Source organism: Amborella trichopoda, chromosome 6, assembly GCF_054954075.1.
Source record: "Amborella trichopoda isolate Santa Cruz 75 chromosome 6, AtrichopodaSantaCruz75HAP2 v2.0, whole genome shotgun sequence".
NCBI classification, from domain to species: Eukaryota; Viridiplantae; Streptophyta; class Magnoliopsida; order Amborellales; family Amborellaceae; genus Amborella; species Amborella trichopoda.
This window is the reverse complement of record NC_142341.1, coordinates 47,782,221-47,800,575: the sequence shown is the minus strand read 5'-3', so window position 1 is coordinate 47,800,575 and position 18,355 is coordinate 47,782,221. Positions and strand designations below refer to the sequence as shown.

At 35.5% G+C, this 18,355-nt stretch overlaps 1 pseudogene; it reads left to right on the top strand.

Annotated features, from left to right (window-relative positions):
* The first annotated feature begins 694 nt into the window (after positions 1-694).
* On the top strand, positions 695-18,354 carry LOC110007905 (beta-amyrin 28-monooxygenase-like; annotated as a pseudogene).
* The last annotated feature ends 1 nt before the right edge of the window (position 18,355 follows it).

Here is an 18,355-nt window from a genome sequence, read left to right as displayed (position 1 = left end):
GTCGCTCTTACCATCTCCCAAATTATTTTGCCCATCTTTGGTGGAGAGATGGTGGTTCCTTGGGCACTTATAGTGGGCTTGGCCACTTTAGTGGTGGTGCGGACATGGTGGTGCACAAAACACCCCGTACAGGGCCTGAGGCTCCCTTTGGGAACCGGGGATGACCCCTCATAGGAGAGACCCTCCAATTTTTTGTTATAATCGGTTCAGAAAGCACCGAAAGCTTCATCATAAAAAATATACAAAAATACAGGACTCAGGTTTTCAGGACCCATATCTTGGGCAGCCCAATGGTGGTATTCTGCGGAGCCACCGGCAACAAATTCCTCTTCTCGAATGAGAATCGGGTGCTTGTCATCACCTGGCCAACCTCCGTAGCAAAGCTCTTCTGGACATCCATAGTCACCACTACTGAAGACGAGACCCAGAGAGTTGGAAAGCTCCTGATGGCTTTCTTGAATCCAGAAGCACTATGCTGCTCGATTTCACCTTAAAAGATACTGGGATGGGAAAGCTGATGTAAAGGTCTACAATATGTTGAAGGTCTATACCTTCTCCTTGGCCTGCAGCCTGTTCGCCAGTATCAAGAGCGAAGAGCAAAAAATGGAGCTATCAGCACTCTTCAATGTCTTCCTCCAGGGGATGATGCATATGGACCTGAAAATCCCTGGAACAAGATACTACAAGGCTAAAAAGGCAGTCGATGCCCTTCAAAGAGAGCTCACGAATCAGGTGGATGACAGGAAGGAGGCTTTAAGGGCCGGAACAGTGAATCCGAAGCAGGACTTGATGTCGTATTTGCTCACCACCGCCGATGACCGCAGCAAGTAAGAGTGATGAGGAGGTTGTAGACAATATCATCAACCTGCTCTTCGCCGGACACAACACGAGCAGCTCCACCCTCTTGATGGTTCTCAAGTACCTAGCTGAGAAGCCTTACTACGACAACGAAATCCTCAATGGTACTCTCTCGCGTCATAATATTCTGGTTTATTTTCTTTTTTTCGTTCTTTTTATAACAATTGGATTGTGCTACTTTGCCTTTTTCTTTTTCTGTGACTTTATAACAAAGGGAAATTGAGAAGTCTAAGAGCAAAGAAGAAAGAATTACTGAATTGGGAAGACCTCAAACAGATGAATTACACATGGAATGTGGTGTGTGAGGTAATGAGAGTTACACCAGAGGTCTCTGGAGCTTTCAGACACACCATAACCAATTTCGACTATGCCGCCTTCCGTATACCTAAGGGTTGGAGGGTAAATCACCCAAGCCTCTTTGTTCCTTTCTTTCTTTGGTCATGATTTATGAAAGGAAGATGTTTCGATAGGGCTACAGTCGTATTAAAATAAGTAAAGTCTTACCTCAAAACTCGTCGAAAATTACTTTCAAATCAATCATCTCAGCCTTGACCATCATGGTTGGACAAAAGATTTAGGATTTTAAGCAGTAAAACTAGTATATATTGTAACACATCATCTAAGCCATCTTTTTTTCCTTAAAAATAAGTGTTCGTGGATCCACAGAATCTGTTTCATTTTATTGAACTTTAGAGTTCATAATCAGCGTTGAAATTTCATTTTATAGCCGTCATGGAGATATCTTATAGCCAAAGTGCTTTTCAGATGAGGATTAGAGGAGGGGTTTGATACGAGGAAGTAAAATCATGATATATGCTCAAATGGGAGCACATTATCGTTAGCCAATTGTATAATAATTTTGTTCATGTGGAATTGTGGATGCAGTTCCATTGGAACGTGCATACAACACACAAGATGGAAGAGTATTTTCCAAATCCCTCGTGCTTCGAGGGAGAGGGTCGGCTTGTTGGATTTATGTGGCCTTTAAAGGCCTTATGAGTAATTGTAAAATGAAATGATATAGTGGAAGATGAACTCAGTGGGAGTGTAGTCCCTCGTGAATCATACTAAGCAAACGATGGTTTGCTGATACCGAACTGTACTTAACGATCTAGGCTAGTCAGTTGGGAAAAACCCATGTTACGTGGGCATGAAGAACAAACCGATGAGGGTTTATGGGTTAGCCCTTGATGAGGTCAGAGAACATGCCCGGATGAGTGAGCCGAGGGACTATGTGACCCTTGTGTGTGATGGTGGCCTACAGATACGAGGGCCAAAGCCTCATCCATATGCCATCACACAACATGCATATTAATAGATCGTTTGGGAACGCTAGATATCCACCTTTGGGAGAAGCGTATGCATGTGCGAGAGATACCCCTATGCGCCATAGAGCTGTGGTCGCATCAGGTCATGGTGACCTTGACTCGTCTCTAGGAGATGACCTGTAATCCACAAATTGAGATTACGGCCCCTTGATTCATCGACCTGACTTTGGTGACCTGCTAATGAGCCCTTGCTTGGACTGTGGGTCATGGGAAACACTGGGTCGGTTCGATAAAGCTAGTGTGGTCTGTAGTCCACAGTGAAACGTGGAGTACCCCGTTATTACAGATTCGATTTCTAAAACTATATGGATCATTTTCCCATCATATTAATTTAATTGTGTTTATTTTATTATTGAAATAATTTTAGTTTTATTATTTAAATTTTTATGAATCTCTCAATATTTTATTTGTGATTTTTGGACTTATAAAAATATAGTTATTGTTCTTACAAAGTTATAAAAATTCACATATATATTTTAAATTATTTTATTCAATTTTAAAAATAATATTTTTTATAATATTCCATGGGGGCCCAAAGTGTACATGGGCCTATCATGTGGCATGTGGGTGGGGGCCCACATGTGCCACAAAAGGGTGGCATGCCCCACCCTCTTTGGATTCTCTTGTTTGCTTTTAAGATAAAGTTAGTTTGATTTGTGGCATGTAGTCAAATTTTGGAAGGGATATATTGACCATGGCTTTATCTATTTTGTAGCAAGTTTGTTTTAAAGGAATATGGTCAATTTGAATTGATATGGATCTTATCTTATTTACATTTGGTAGTATTTATGTACTTGATATTATTTGATATATCCTTATGAAATATGTGACCTGGATCGTGCAATTTTATAGAATGCATGATATTTATTTTATTTAAATATATTGATGGGAAAATGGTTTAAGGAAGGGGGATAATGGTTTATGCACCTTCCATAATGTTGATGGCCCATCTATGAAATGGATGCCAAATCTCTCACCCCACAAGTTATCCTTGATCGACGGTCTATGTTCAATCTCACAAGAAGAGTTAAGCCAAAAAAAACCCTAAGAAACCCTAATCTTATTCAAAGCCTATAAAAAGGGATTGTCTCTACCAAAAAAAATCTCTACACCTTATCTTTCTACCTCTCTCTCTTAAGAAAGTTTATCTCCCTCTCCCATATTGTAAAAGAACCTAAGGGTTTAGATTATGGAGTTCTTCTCTCCTATCTCTCAAATATGGATTTACGGCTAAGGGTTTTAGGGTTTAACAAAAAGAGAATCCATATCTCTCAAACTAGATTACTAAGAAAATTCACCTAGGGTTTGAGTTTGTGTTCAAAGGGGTTCATGTTCCATTGGTATGGCTTGGCCGAAATTTGCTTTCTCGGTTCTAAATTGAAGTTAGACCATTGATCCCGCGCCATCGGATGGTGGTGACTCGGCATAGGGTGTAATAAGCCCGATTGAGGTGATCTCCAATACTCTTCCTTTTGTTTCTTGAAATCTTATCTTTTATTCTCAGGCATAATGTATAATTGTTTCAATGACATCAAGTTGATAAGATCTTGGTTTTATTGTTATATTGATTTTATTTCGAAATTTATTTTATTATAATAAAGCTCACCTGTAAGTGATCTTTTGCCAAAAATAAAGGGAAAAAAAAAGTGTATTCCTTAGTAAAAGATCACATAGGTCTTTCTTTCATTGGTATCAGAGCTATTGATACTTGATGCCATTAGTTATCTTTTCACTTTATTGAGTTTAGATGAAGCTTGAGAATGAGATATAAGAAAGCTAATGACCTTTGTGGTCATGAAATACACCCACGGTTAAGAATTATTGAAATATTTCAACACCAAAAAGGCTCTTTGCATAATGTGTATTCTGGGCTATTTTGAAATAGTGATATGAATAATATAATGAGGTATTTTTCTATTACATACTCAGTAATATTTTGTGTATTTAAGAGTAGGATCTACCTGCAAAATTTCAGTGGGAGATCCTATAGGAATTGAGAGTTATGGACTCAACAATGAAGGGCGTCAGTTCTGACTATGCAAAATGCAGGAACTGTCCACTGAATTTCGTGATTTTTTCTACCAATCATTTGATTTTATTTCTTGCTAAAATTTTACTATAATTCACAAAATTGAGTCTACTTTCAAGAAAAAAATGTTGCATCAAGAAATTGCTTGTGGTTTCAAAGATAAGATAATTTTATTGAAGGGTACGCAAGTGCTATTTTCTGTAACGAAAACTATTTCCATGACTTGGAAATCATGATTTTATTTTTATACTTAACAGAATATTTTATGGTGTACGCTAAATTTTTAAATTCCACTCTGAGTCTATTTTATGATAAAATTTATTTGAAAGAGAAATATATATGTGAAGAGAGGAATAAAAGTTTTGGATTGAAGAGATGTCATCCTGAATTTTCGACAATTTATCAAGCCTATTTAACTGAGTGATATAAGGCTTGCGAAAATATATGTGTTACTATTATGTGTCTAATTTCAAACAAAATTTGTTTGAAAGAGAAACTCGATGATGGTAAAGAGAAAAGATAATTTTACTAGATAATGTTCATCTTGGAATTCTGCAGTATGATTTATTTTGTAACGTAAATGTCACTTATTTATTTCTTTGAAAAAAGTATTATTTGAGATTCAAACTATAGTGTTATGATTTGGTTTTGAGTCTAGTTTTTAACACAAAAGATTTCAAGAAGAAATTCTTTGAGAATTGAGATAAACAATTTTTTAATTGAGAAGTGCTCAATCTGATTTTCTGTGGAGAAATTTGCATTGTGACCTAAATGTCACTGAAACGAAGTCTCACTATATGGTATGATTTTAGGAATGGAACTGATCATTATTTTATATTTTTTAATCTATTTCAATACTCACAAGGATTCGAAAATAAGCTTTTTATGAGTTGACAGATGTCATATTTTTATCATGGGATGCTAATGTTTTATGCTGCAGAAAATTAAAAGATGTGGCATATTAAGGCACATCCTTGAATTCTTAATTATGGAGACCTTTAAGACTCATTTTAAAAGGCTTTATAGTGTGTTATGAGTATGGTTGATTATAGTACAACTTCAGAGAGATCTAATGCAGAGTTAGCAAGATAAGAGACTCTATATGAAGAGTATTCGATCTAAAAATTGCAGAAAGAAGAAGAAATACAATACCTATAAAAACATCTTGATTTTTTCAAAATGAAGGGATATAAAGAGAGACTTGGTAGTAACATAGAAATGCTAAAGATCAGTGGGAGAATTGAAATTGTGATATTTGAAATAATGGGATGAAAAAGATATTTTTTTCACAGTGTAAGATAGGAGAATCCAAGTGCCGAAGAGATGGACACTTCGTGTCACGTGAAACCAATGATCAATATATTCTCCATTTGTTATGCACACTTCAAAGATCACAAAAGCTTGTCAAACAAGTAAAAACGATGAATGAAGAAAGCCCAGGTACAACACTGCGTGGTTTTGAGGCATGAAATCTATCCCATATTATATAGTAAGGTCATATAGGGAAAGATGATTCAATAACTTTGTTTAATGTGCTTTGGTTATATTTTGGCTAATTATTTTATGAATATGTATAGAATGTATGGACATTAAGTGCTAACAAATTTGAAAGTGTCGATTTTGAATACCTTGTGTTTTTGTGCCCTTGTACTTGAGTACGAACTACTTAATATAGTGATACACATGGAGTTGTGATTCGATCAAGGGCTTTGAGCCCTAAAGATGAAACATGAGAGATGTGTGTGACTTATTCAAATATGTAAGCGCAAAGGGAGTGTTCTGATAGAACTTGGTCTTGGTGACCATCCTCTCAATAATGTCTATAATGTGATGTGTTGCATGTAATGATGATCTCTTGATAAACTCTCTATAATTGCCAAAAAGGAAGTATTTTGTCAAAGCTTTAATAGACATTATTTTGTCATGCTTTATTTTGGATAAAATTATAAGATGGTATATATGATTTGTTTTTGTGGCCATGAACTTGACTTGGTAGGAAATTAAAGGTAAACGCGGTAAAATGATTTATGAAGGTTAATCGTGTATTTTAAAATTAAATTGGATGCATATATATATATATATATATATATATATATATATATATATATATATATATATATATATATATATATATATATATATATATATATATATATATATATATATATATTGGGTTGAATTCCAAGCCTTTGATGTATAACGTAATAATTGTTCTTTGGAATCTATTTGTTGTTTTAAGATGCCACCAAGTCCTTTATCAGAGGCATCACATTCAATGATTTTAAAAGCAGTAGGATGTGGAAGAGAGAGGCATTCAGGGGTTTTGACCTTACTCTTGATTACCTGTATTGCTCGTGTATGAATATCAGACCAAGGAGGAGGATTCTTCTTGAGTCTATCATATAAGGGTTTAGAATCCAATGCAAGATTAGGGTAAAAATCACTAACATAATTGAGGCATCCTAAAAACCTTTGTAATTCAGTTTTATCGAGAATCTTATCAGGAAATTTATCAGCAAAAGCTATAGATCTGTCTTTGGGATAATAGTACCATGGTGGATCATATGTCCTAAAAATCTGATATTGGTTTGGAAAAGTGTAATCTTTTTGGCAGAAACCACTAAACCTGCTTGGCTTACAGCATGAATAAATGTATTATTGGATGAAGACATTTGATTAGGAGGAGGTAATATAATTACATTTGGGTTGTGAGAAATGGATTTTCTACTTGGTATTTTATGTTTACTATTTCTCTTCCTATTGATATCAATATCATCTTGGACTTGTAAATTTGTAGTTTGAAATTGTATTTCTACATTTCCATCTGTATGTTCGATGATATGGTTGGGAATATGATGTTGAGGAATTTCTTGTGGTTGATTGGCATTTTGTAATGCCCATGATTGAGGTAGAATTATATCTGACCATTTTATGGTTTTTGGAACTATCATATTAGATTTTTCTATATTTGTTTGGAACAAAATTGTTTGATCTTTTTGATCAAGTTTTAAGGTATTGGGACTTAGTGTATTCATGACCTTATAATATATTCTATAGACTATAGCTAGATTTTGTGAACCATGGACCATATTGAATCCATGTGTTTTGAGATTTATTGTCAATATATCTAGGATATTTGGGTCGGTTAAAGAAACAGAAAAATTAAGAAAACAGTTAAAATAAATTGGACCACTACAAAGGCTGGATTCAACCATGCCTAGTAGAGAGTCTGTGAATATATTGTGTCTTGTATCTCTTAGGCATACAAGCACAGAAGTGTTCAACCCTAGTCGGGTCAAAGGTTTTACGGCTATTTGAATGAGGCCAATGTGTAAATATTTGTAATTATTTTCTTTATGTTTTTCTATTACTTTTTTCGAGAGTAGGTGAAAGTCTTCTTGATGTTGTGTTACTGATAGACTTTCTTCTACAGTCTTGATGGCATAACCCATCTTAAGTTTAAATGATCCTTTATTATAGACATCATGAATTGGTACCTTAGGGATATTCCAATTTTGAATATTTTCCTCAATATCATTTATAATAATTTGTTCTTTATTCTTAACTCTAAGTTTTGAAGATGAAGGTACAGTTTTACCAGTAAGATTCTTTATGAGATTTGCCATCCGTAGGTTGCGGATAATGACAATCTGGACATTCAGTGGCCTTAGCTTTTTTCCCTAAGCGGCTCTCCTGGCCTTGGCGGTACTTTTCGCATCGGCGTTCACTTGTCTCTTGTCTTAACTCTCGGACCAACTTTCTTGGTGGTCAATCTCACTTGGTTTCTTATAGTAAAATGTATCTTTATCTTAACCTATGGAGTGAAAAGAACAGTTTTACAAATTCTTCAGTTGTAACTGTTTGCACAGTTCCACTGTGGAATAGTTCTACTGTTGTAATTTGTTTTGACAGTGTATTACTGTATGGCTCTGATACCACTTTGCGCCAGGATCTACAGCACTGTCATTTGTGGCGAAGTTTGATGCTAAGTTTTATTTATTGGTTTTTATGTTTCAGGTTTTCAAGTTTATTTGGAAGCGGTTTTGAAAGAAATTATAACAGGTATGTAAATAGCAAGCTGTTGTAAGTTATTAAGGATTGTAAAATTCGATAATAATTTAAACATAATAATATGATTCCTATGAATGGAACTATTGAGATATCTAGTACTATCCACTGGGCGTAACTAGTGTTACCTATCTTAATATTAAATAAAATTTTAAACTGCATAACAGGCAAGCATATATCATAGAAAATCACACTAGCATTCTTTATTAATATTCACATCTGCTTACAAGATGAAAACAGGGAAATATTACAGAGAAAAGAAAGAAGGATATTACATGAAAACATGCAATAAAATAGGGAAATAAAACAGAGAGGGATAAAATAGAGCGGAGTTAACTAGAACGAAAGTAAGAGACTTACTGAGCACACAAACAGTAACTGGAAAACAATTTCCAGTGATGAGGGCAATACGAAGGTAAATCTGTGATATTACAATCACACATAAGTATAGAGTGAGGTAAGAGAGAACCTGGTTGAGCTATGAGGGCAATGATAGCTGCAGATAGGAACGGTATGAACTGTTGCAGAAGTTCGCACAGGTGTATGAAGATTTCAAAGGTTGGACTGTGATAACAGGGTTGTTGAGGGTTAAGGTTCAGAGGTCTGAGAGAATTCAGAGGTCTGCAAAGGTTCAGAGTTAGGTTGCTGAGGCTTAAAGGTTGAGGAAAAGGTTTGAAGAGGCTTAGAGGTTGTCGAAGGCTTCAGAGGTTGTCGAAGGCCCAGAGGTTATTGAAGGCTCAGAGGGGGTTTAGGTTTGAAGATAGGAGAAGAGGTGAGAGGTTAGGCCCTGCCCTTCGGACGAGGAGAGGCTTCCTTCTTATAAGGATCGAAGGGAATCTCGGATGGCAGCTGGCAACGTCTAGTGGGTGAGCCAGGACAAAAGAGGGAGAAGGTGTTGGCAGAATGCAACAAAGGAGAGAGGAGAATCTAACAGCTGGCAACTCTTAGTGAGCGAGAGAAGACAAAAGAGAGGAAGAGTGTCGGCAGGATGCGACAGAGAAGAGAGAGAAAAATGTCGGCAGAAGGCGACAAGGGAGAGAGAGAGGTGCTAGTGGACAAAACTACAAGCATCGAGGGATGCTCTTGTACAAAAAGACAAAAACCAAAAAAAATAAAAGCATCTATGCACAGTGGCTCTTTTGGCCTTATTACAATTGGAGTACAGTGTTTGCCGTCGGTGGTGGGACCCTTGTTTGTCCCATATGCTGTCTTGCTATTGTCGTTTATCAGTCCTGGATGGTGATGTCATGGATGATGCATTCATGGTCTCTGACTGAATTCTTCTGGATCATCCTCTTCCGGATCTGTTTCTTCTGGATCTGTTTCTTCTGGATCCTTCTGACTGAGTTGGAGACACCTATTGGTGTGTAGTGGAGAAGACTGAACTGTTTCTTCGGAAGATGTAGGTTTTCTTCCTGCTTCAGCAAAGATTTCCGTCATTTGTTTCTCCAGTTCTTCTTTGGAGGCATGTGGGTTGGTTTGAAGCATATTTCGAAGATAGGTTGGAAAATCAAAAGAAGCGTTTGGAGTATTTGGGTTTTCCTGGTATATAGGTGCTTTAGGTGGTATTCTTTTTGGAGTGGCTTTGGTGAGATCCATTTGAAAGATATCCCACCATTTCACAGAGATGGTTTTTCCCAAACGAGGGATGTATGTATAATCATTGGAAGTATTGGGTGAGATGGTATAATCTCATTTCATAATCCAAGGGATTTGATACAGAGCCATAAAGTAAAGGTGAGTGTCAACTGAATTATTGATATTATTGTATTGTATAAATTGCTCCTGCAACTCCTTAAAAGTAGGAGGAAAAATCATAGCAGTTGATCCCCACACGAAATACCAGTTTTGAAACCAAGTGGGGAACCTTTCAAAAATTGGTAGCCGGAACTGTAAATACCAGCTATGAGTATTATTAGGGTTTTGATAATAGAAAAATTTGTGCCAAGCTTCTATGTACTCAGCATATTTGAAATACTTATAAGAAAATTCAGGATTTTGTAATTTCTTTCCTTGTGCGGGATTAGAACCCCACCCAGTATAAGGAAGAAGCTTTTTTATCTGTACTTTTGAATAGGCTATGATTCGGGTATTCTGTTGAAAGTAGTGGACAACAGAGATGGACCCTGTTTCCATTAGAATGGCTTCGTAATACTCTCGGGTCTTAACCCCATTAATAGGATTAAGATGATTTAGTAGGTATAATGGTGCAAGCTTGCTTGGATCCTTGTGAACCTGATGTTCATCAATGGTAATGTCCATTAAAAAGGCTCTTTCAATGTATTCTGATCTTGGAATGTTGGTAGGAAGAGTGGATTTGGACTGGGCTGGTGAAAATGTAGGAGTTGAAGTTCGTGCTTCTGGGTATGTAATTTGATGAACTGGTGATTGAGATGGTGAACGAATATTAAGGGGTGAAGGTTCCCCTTCATATGGGACTAAAGAATGCATGGGTTGTTTACCCCGACGAGTATTGCCTCGGGAGCCCATATTTAAGGATGAAAGATCCTTATCAGATAGGTTATCTTGGAATAATTGAAGTGCAAGTGAAAGTGGTGATTCGTCGTTGGCGTCAGTGTTGCCCCCCCTGCAAAAATTCACGGGTGAGAAAATCGGGTAAAGAATTAGAAGACCCGGGAAGATGTTCAATAGAGAAGTCGAAGGCAGAGAGAATAGCCTGCCAGCGGGCAAATATTTGTTTAGAAATCAAATTTTTAACATCTTTTTGCAGAATATCTTTGGCTGCTTTGCAATCTATTCGTATAAGAAAATGTTGGTTTAAAACATCACTTTGAAACTTTGTGACACAATGAACAATGGCTAATAATTCTTTTTTGACCATTGAGTAATTCAATTGGATTGAATTCCAAGCCTTTGATGTATAACGTAATAATTGTTCTTTGGAATCTATTTGTTGTTTTAAGATGCCACCAAGTCCTTTATCAGAGGCATCACATTCAATGATTTTAAAAGCAGTAGGATGTGGAAGAGAGAGGCATTCAAGGGTTTTGACCTTACTCTTGATTACCTGTATTGCTCGTGTATGAATATCAGACCAAGGAGGAGGATTCTTCTTGAGTCTATCATATAAGGGTTTAGAATCCAATGCAAGATTAGGGTAAAAATCACTAACATAATTGAGGCATTCTAAAAACCTTTGTAATTCAGTTTTATCGAGAATCTGATCAGGAAATTTATCAGCAAAAGCTACAGATCTGTCTATTGGGATAATAGTACCATGGTGGATCGTATGTCCTAAAAATCTGATATTGGTTTGGAAAAGTGTAATCTTTTTGGCAGAAACCACTAAACCTGCTTGGCTTACAGCATGAATAAATGTATTTATATGTTTAATGTGTTGGTCTATGGATTCAGAGAATATTAAGACATCATCAATATAGACTATCATGAAATGGTAGTAAGAGTTGAACACATCGTTCATTATTTTTTGAAATTCTGATGGCGCATTACATTCAATTCGTATTGGCCAAATGGAACATTAAATGCAGTTTTATATTTATCTTGTTCTTGGATCTGGATTTGCCAGTATCCTGATTTCATATCAAATTTTGAAAATATACATGCTTGAGCAACTCTATCTAATAAATCTTTTTTATTTGGAATTGGGTATCTTATCCATTTTAACACTTTATTTAATGGTTTATAATTTATAACCAGTCTAGGAACTCCTCTTTCTTTTTCAGCATTTTTATTAACATAAAAAGCTGCACAACTCCAAGGTGAAGAACTTGGTCGTATGAGTTTTCGAGATAGGAGTTCTGCTATTTCTTTTCGACACATTTCTAATAAAACAGTATTCATTTGTATTGGCCTTGCTTTGGTAGGGATTTGGTTTTCAGTGAAGTTTGATTCATATGGTAAGCTTATACTGTGTTTTTTCCTATCCCAAAAAGCATTAGGATGGTCACTACATATAGATGTTTCTATTTGTTTTTGTAGTGAGTAAATTTTTTGTTGTATTGAAGGCGTTTGTATTTGGTCTTCAATTACTTTATATTTAACTTCCTGTTTAAGTGTACAAAGAAATTTTTCTTTGTCTTTCAACTGGCTTTTGACATTATTCAATTCTTTTAATTTAAGTTTGTGTATGAAATTGAATTGTATTGGAATATTTTGAATTGTTGATGAAATTCCGATTTCATCTATGGTTATAGGATATAGCAATGTTAGGAATGGAACTCCTAAGATTACTGACTGACTTAACCCTTTAACCATGATAAATGGTGTATCAATACATTGGTGATTATTATATACAGAGGCATTCGATAATTTATATTTGATAAATAATCTACTACCATCTGCTGTATTTAGTATTTGAGTAGTTTTATCAAAGTATTTTGCAGGTACAAGTCCTTCGTTTATACAATTGAGGTCAGCTCCTGAATCTATAAGGGTTGATGTTTCAAAACTATAATTTTTGGCAACAATGATTTTGACTTGGACAAACCATTTTTGTACAACTATTTTATTTATCAAATTGAATGAAGGAATTGATATTGTTGGTTCTTTTGAAGATTCAATAGTCTCTATTGGATTATCAGTAATTAAGTCATTGAATTCTACTTCGTCTGTCTCAGAATCTTGTTGAGACATTTGTTGTAATTCTAATATTTGAATTCTTCCTTTCAATTGTACTATTTCAGTTTTTATTTCTTTAATCTCTTTTTCGAGATCAGAGATTGTAGGTTCCTTTTGAGAAATATGTTGATCACTAACTCTTTTGATAATGGCAGAGAAATTATATTCATATGGATTTTTGATAATAGGTGTTTTTGATTTATTTTTGGTAATATTGATAAATTGGGTAATGATAGCCCTTTTCTCATCAGGATCAGTTATTTTATCTATAATATCTAGAATAAAATTATCTTCCTGTGTAAGTGTATGAACATTATGTTGGGGTAATGGACACTTACAATCTTCTGAGGATTCTGTATTCGAAGAACTGGAAGAACTATCTGTTTCTATAAAATCAAGGTCATTGCTATCTATATCTTCTATATAAGATTCACTAGAAGTAGAGGAGGAAGAATCATAAGAAATTATATTTTTTAATTTTGATTTGGTTGTATCATCTAAATTTAATGACTCTATTGTTTTTTTTAATTTACATTGGTGTTTATAATGTCCTATTTTACCACACCTATAACATACTGGGAGTTTTTTCTTTTTTTTTGTATTTGGGGAAAATTTATTGATTAATTTTCTCTTTGACTTTTTATAGTATTCTTTATCCTTATTCTTTCTCTTGGTTTTATATTTTTCTTTTTTCTATTTTTTCTTCTTCTTTTTGATGTAATCAGGCATATTTTTTCTATCTAAGTAATAGCCAAATTGCTCACAGAAATCTCCAAGTTCTTTTTTCTTGATGAGCTTTTGTTTATCTATTTGTCTTTTTAATTTCATATCGGTGCATAGGGCTAAGCCTTCTGCACATATTTCTGCGGAGAGTTCTTCGAGTGTATATGATGAATATACTATTATTCCATTGTGTTTTTTGCGAAGTCTTTCTTTGACTTTTTCTGCAAATAGATATGGAAGACCAGCTATAAATTTTTCCTTCCAATGATCTAGCTGGCAATCCTCTCGTATTAGAAGTCTTGAGAAAAATAAATCCTTATACCATTTATAATGAGACAAAGTAGGACAGCGTAAGTTTGAGAGCAGATCTTCTGATCTTGCTGCTAGTAATGAAGTACTGCCTACAAAATATAAAGTGATTGTGTATATCAAGGTGTTGACAGCGTCACTTTCTGTATATATAACTTCTTGATTTTGTTCATTTCTTCCTGTCCACTGTCTAGTATTGTTTAAAATTCTTTGTTTGGTATCATCATCTACATAAAAATCCCACCATCCCCGTAACCATCCTGTAAATCCATTTACTATTGCTTTGCCAACTTCTTGATCATGGTTGCCTGCCATCTTATTTGCAGAGGCATACATGGTCATATGTCTCATGACATCTAATATTTTTAATTCAGATAATCCATCAATTTGCCTTTTAACTATTGATTTACCAGAATAAGATACTGCCTGTTGTATTGAATCTTCTTCCATTTGAATGTCAACAGGAGTAGGTCTCTTATGATAGGGTAAAGCTGTTATGGGTTTCCAATATTTTCCATAAGCTATTTTATTGATGGTGTCCATTAGAGGTGTAGTATCCATAAATGCTTTTTCTTGATTTTGGATTGTATCCTCTATTATGGGTTCTTCTTCTGTGAGCATCATTGTTTCATGCTCAGGTATGACAGCTTTTCCTTTGTCAGACGACTCAGGTATTTGAGAAGTGATGGTTGGTGGAGGAATATTGATTTGAGATGAAGGTACTCCTTTCAGATCTAGTTGGGATAGTTTGGAAATTAATTGATCTATAAGGGATTTATTATTTTCTCCAATGTGGAATTTATTCTTATTTAACTCAGGAGGTGGTTTGAATAATACTGATTTAGGAATGGGAGATATCGTATATATATATATATATCTATATATACACCAAGTCGATTTTTTTTTTATTAAAAAGAAAAATATTATGTCTTGAAGGTATTTATAAAAGTGGGAGAATAACTATCATGTATTTTTTAAAAAATACCTATATGTTTTGACCCATGTTTCTAGTTATTTAGAATCCTCCATTACTTAAGATTTTGAACCGTAGGGAATGTTGTAGGAATGTCATCATGCTAGGCTTCCCTAACACATGTTGGGCTTCCCTAACACATGTTGCGTTGATTAGATAACTTGGTTTGTATGAATTTACTACCAAGATATCTAGTATGTTTGAACCTTTGTGGTTCATGAAGGTTTTTGCATATTGTGAAATCAATGGGTATTGAATTATATATTGCATGAGACTTGATATGCTACCTTATGATATATGCATAAGAATGTTGAGAATGTATATGTTGTATGTGCAATAATTGAGTGGGAGCTGCTACAGTCCCACGTTTTTTTAGCTATTTGGATATTCAGATATACAGGTGCAAGATATCTCACAGATTCAGATGATGCGAAGTCTACATCTAGATATGTGTTCATGCTACGACGGGGTACAGTTTCTTGAAAATCAACGAAACAGGATGTGGCGAAATTGTCCACCTTGAAGGCAGAGTACGTGTGTGCTGTTGGTGATCGAGGAGGCCGTATGGATTAAGAAATTTCTTAATCGACTTGACTTTCACCTCGTGTGTTGTGAGGCAGTAAGAATTTTCTGCGACACTACAGTGACGATATGCGGGTCAACGGAGCCACAAGTCCATAAGAACTCCAAGCATATAAAATCATGTTTTTATCAGTTGACGAATGAGATTATAATGTTGTTCACCCAAGGAACCTAAATGTTTGGTGTTGGTTGTATGGCTACAAAAGAGAGCAGCTTATTTGAAAAACTCTTTTGAGCCCATGAACATACGACCCCATGCGATGAGGGTAGTATGTGATGGTCTTTTGCTACAACATATCCATGATTCGTGATGCGATGTGAAAGATGAGCTACGACCATTTTTGGGATGAGATCCGAGCAGCAAAGAGAAAAATGTGTTGCCTCTATAAATCCTTTTGTTAAAGGATTGATGGCGAAAGCCATGATTATTATATTGAGAGAATAAGTAAAAACGCTTGAGAGATATTGTAATTGGGAGCGAGAGATGGGAATGAGAGAAAGTGAGAAAGAGAGACTATAAGGCATTCAAAAGGCAAGTGGGAAATGTTGTATTTATGTAGCCTTTAAAGGCCTTATGAGTCTTTGTAAAATGAAATGATATAGTACAAGATGAACTCAGTGGGAGTGTGGTTCATCGTGGATCATACTAAGCAAACAATAGTTTGCTGATACCGATCTGTGCTTAACGATCTAGGCTAATCGATTGGAAAAAAGCCATGTTTCCTGGGCATGAAGAACAAACCGATGAGGGTTTATGGGTTAGCCCTTGATGAGGTCGGAGAACATGCTCAGATGAGTGAGCCGAGGGACTGTATGACTATTGTGTGTGATGGTGGCCTATAGAGACGAGGGTCAAAGCATCATCCATGTGCCATCACACGGCATGCATATTGATAGATCGTTTGGAAAAGCCAGATATTCACATTTAGGTGAAGCGCATGTATGTACGAGAGATACTCCTATGCATGCATCAGGTCGTGGTGACCTTGACTCGTCTCTAGGGGAGAACCTGTAATCCACAGACTGGGATTGCGACCCCTTGATTTATCGACCTGACTTTGGTGACTCGCTAATGAGCCCTTGCTTGGACTGTGGGTCATGGGAAACACTGGGTCGGTTCGATAAAGTTAGTGTGGTCTGTAGTCCACAGTTGAAGGTGGAGTACTCCGTTATTACATATTGGATTCTTAAAACCACATGGATCTTTTTCCTATTATATTAATTTAATTGTGTTCATTTTATTATTGACATGATTTTAGTTTTATTATTTGAATTTTTATAAATCTCTCAATATTTTATTTGTGATTTTTGGACTTATAAAAATACAGTTATTATTCTTACAAAGTTATAAAAATTCAAATATATATTTTAAATTGTTTTATTCAATTTTAAAAATAATATTTTTTTTATAATATTCCATGGGGGGCCATAGTGCACATGGGCTCACCATGTGGCATGTGGCATGCCCCACCCTCTTTGGATTATCTTGTTTGCTTTTAAGATAAAGTTAGTTTCATTTTTGGCATGTGGTCAAATCTTGGAAGGGATATATTGACCATGCCTTTATCTATTTTGTAGCAAGTTTGTTTTAAAGGGATATGATCAATTTGAATTGATATGGATCTTATCTTATTTACATTTGGTAGTATTTATCTACTTGATATTATTTGATATATCCTTATAGAATATGTGACATGGATCGTGCAATTTTATAGAATGCGTGATATTTATTTTATTTAAATATATTGATGGAAAAATGGTTTAGAAAAGCGGGATAATGGTTCATGCACCTATCTATAGAATGGATGGCTCAAATCTCTCACCCTACAAGTCACCCTTGATCGACTGTCTATGTTCAATCTCACCAGAAGACGCAAGCCAAAGAAAACCTTAAGAAACCCTAATCTTATTCAAAGCCTATAAAAAGGGATTGTCTCTACCAAAAAAAATCTCTACACTTTATCTTTCTACCTCTCTCTCTTAAGAAAGTTTATCTCTTTCTCCCATATTGTGAAAGAACCTAATGGTTTAGGTTATGGAGTTATTCTCTCCTATCTCTCAAATATGGATTTACGGCTAAAGGTCTTAGGGTTAAACAAAAAGAGAATCCATCTCTCTCAAACTAGGTTGCTAAGAGAATTCACCTAGGGTTTGAGTTTGTGATCAAAGGGGTTCATGTTCCATTGGTGTGGCTTGACCGAAATTTGCTTTCTCGGTTCAAGATTGAAGCTAGGCTGCCATAGGATGGTGGAGACTCGGTGTGGGGTATAATAAATCTGGTTGAGGTAATATCTGGCACTCTTCCTTTTGTTTCTTGCATTCTTATCTTTTATTCTCAACCATAATGTATACTTGTTTCAATGGCATCAAGTTGATAAGATCTTGATTTTATTGTTATGTTGCTTTTATTTTGAAATTTATCTTATTATAATAAAGACCACTTGTAAGTGATCTTTTGCCAAAAAAAAAAGGGAAAAAAAATATTTATATATATATATATATATATTCCTTGGTAAAAGATCACATAGGTCTCTCTTTCACGGCCATGATACACATTCGAGCCTTTTGGCGGCGGACCGCGCATGTGGCCTGGTCTTGAATTTGCAAGAGTGGAGATGCTAGTGTTCTTGCACAATTTGGTGAAGAATTAGAAGTGGGAATTGGTTTTCCCAAGTGAGAACATACGCGTGGATCCTATGCCGGTTGCGGCAAAGGGACTTCCAGTTCACTTCCACCCACATCAGCAATATTCATGATCTCTGTCTCTCTCTCTCTCAAAGTTATGGTTGCCAAGTAACTTTAATGAGTTCATTCGCTGCAGTCGTTTGTTTGCTTTTCTATGACGTGAATGATCCCAATTTGTAACATGATTTGTGCACTTGTACC